This window comes from Leguminivora glycinivorella, chromosome 1, assembly GCF_023078275.1.
Source record: "Leguminivora glycinivorella isolate SPB_JAAS2020 chromosome 1, LegGlyc_1.1, whole genome shotgun sequence".
Taxonomy (NCBI): domain Eukaryota; kingdom Metazoa; phylum Arthropoda; class Insecta; order Lepidoptera; family Tortricidae; genus Leguminivora; species Leguminivora glycinivorella.
Genome location: NC_062971.1, coordinates 31,897,787 through 31,899,996, shown reverse-complemented (window position 1 = coordinate 31,899,996; position 2,210 = coordinate 31,897,787). Strand labels below are relative to the sequence as shown.

At 36.8% G+C, this 2,210-nt stretch overlaps 1 non-coding gene across 1 annotated transcript; it reads left to right on the top strand.

Annotated features, from left to right (window-relative positions):
- Positions 1-1,554: 1,554 nt before the first annotated feature.
- On the top strand, positions 1,555-1,627 carry Trnak-cuu. The gene has a single exon. It is a non-coding gene; the product is annotated as a tRNA-Lys (tRNA).
- Positions 1,628-2,210: the final 583 nt, after the last annotated feature.

Genomic DNA, 2,210 nt, shown 5'->3' with positions numbered 1-2,210 from the left:
GGTAGAAAAACTGTTTGTAAATTTCGTGAAAATAAAAAAAAAATGAAAATTTCATATTTTTTTTATTATTCGGCCGCCATCTTTATTTTTTAAATGATTTTAATTTTTATATGAATAAATGTTTTAATACAAACTGATAGCTACCCCAACCATTAAAATCGGTGCAGCCGTTATGATTCCAAAATTGTTTACATCACGTGCGAAAACGTCTTTCAAATCCGCGCGCTCCATTTCAAATGAGTATAGTTCAAAAACTACTCAATGGATTTTCATGATTTTTATTTTATTATGTAGATAATATTATCAGGTTTAATTTAAATACATAAAAATGTAACCATATCATAGAAAATTTATTAGTAAATTGCACGAGAATGAAAAAAAATAGTTTGAAATTTTCATATTTTTCTTATTATTCGGCCGCCATCTTAATTTTTTATGACTTTAATTTTTTATATTAATTAACGCTTTAATACGATGCGATAGACACCTCAACCATCAAAATCGGTGCAGCCGTTACGATTCTATAAATTTTTAAAAATATGCGGCCGCCATTTTGGAAAATGTCCGCCATCTTGAATTCTAGTGGATGAAAATCGCGTTTCCTCGGATGAAATCATTTATATTGGTCCCTAGTATCACTGTGCAAAGTGGCTTGCTTTCTGCATAAAATGCAGTTTTTTTCCGTAAGCCCTATGACTACATATTGGAAAGGATGTAGACGGGTGGTTTTCAAAATTCATCAAGGCCAATGCGCCACATTCTAATTTTAAATCGCGAATTAATCGCATAATCGTAAGTATTTTCTTCCATCTTCGAATACAATTTGTTGTGTTACGTTCAGTGCTAATTCTTGTGTCCATTATTTTCAGATGATTTAATTTTTATAAAATTACTGGGGACTCCTTCCATTGACATGAATGCACGGAACCACAAGCCGGCTTCTTTTCTGGAATGGGTACGTTTTACATTCGTTCGAGTAATATTTTAACCCTCGCCACGGGTTGGTGAAAGCCTCAGAGTTATTCTTTTTTTTTCAACCTATTTCAGGGTCCTCAGATTTGGAGGTTACGTTCACAGACAGAGCAGAGCTGATGCTTCCCGAGCCTGGACCGGTGGACAGGAGGCTGTGGCGGTCGGTATGGAAGGGCTCCCATCCCGTGGCTGCAGCGGCCAACTTTCCTTAATTCGGTTAGACATCCCCAAGGTCAGAGCGTTCCTCGTTTTTTTTAAAGGCGCCCAACATTAATCTTTTAATTAATAATTTACCCTTTACCCGGTCTTCCAGTACCAGATTAGAACTACTGACTCACCCCTATGCTCTAAATTTTAGGTTTTTTTTTTTTAAGTAAATAGACTGAGCTAGCGTTATAATTTATAATAAGTAGTATAATAAGGGTAGTTTCATTACCTACCCAGTTAGGCGTTACTAAGTAGTGTATTATTACGTTCGAAATTGTTTTCAAAAAGAAAGTTAATTAAAAAGTTATTTTCTATATAAATACTTAGTTTACCTAAGGGTAAATCCCTTAGGTATTCCCCGAAAATTGTAACAGTGCCCGACTAGCTCAGTCAGTAGATCATGAGACTCTTAATCTCAGGGTCGTGGGTTCGGGCCCCACGTTGGGCGCCACTGTTACAATTTTCGGGGAATACCTAAGGGTAAATAAAGTAAACTAAGTATTTATATAGAAAATAACTTTTTAATTAACTTTCTTTTTGAAAACAATTTCGAACGTAATAATACACTACTTAGTAACGCCTAACTGGGTAGATAATGAAACTACCCTTATTATAAATTATAACGCTAGCTCAGTCTATTTACTTTAAAAAAAACAAATACCTAAAATTTAGAGCATAGGGGTGAGTCAGTAGTTCTGGTACTGGAAGACCGGGTAAAGGGTAAATTATTAATTAAAAGATTAATGTTGGGCGCCTTTAAAAAAAACGAGGAACGCTCTGACCTTGGTGATGTCTAACCGAATTAAGGAAAGTTGGCCGCTGCAGCCACGGGATGGGAGCTCTTCCATACCGACCGCCACAGCCTCCTGTCCACCGGTCGAGGCTCGGGAAGCATCAGCTCTGCTCTGTCTGCGAACGTAACCTCCAAATCTGAGGACCCTGAAATAGGTTGAAAAAAAAAAGACAATAACCCTGAGGCTTTCACCAACCCGTGGCGAGGGTTAAAATATTACTCGAACGAATGTGAAACG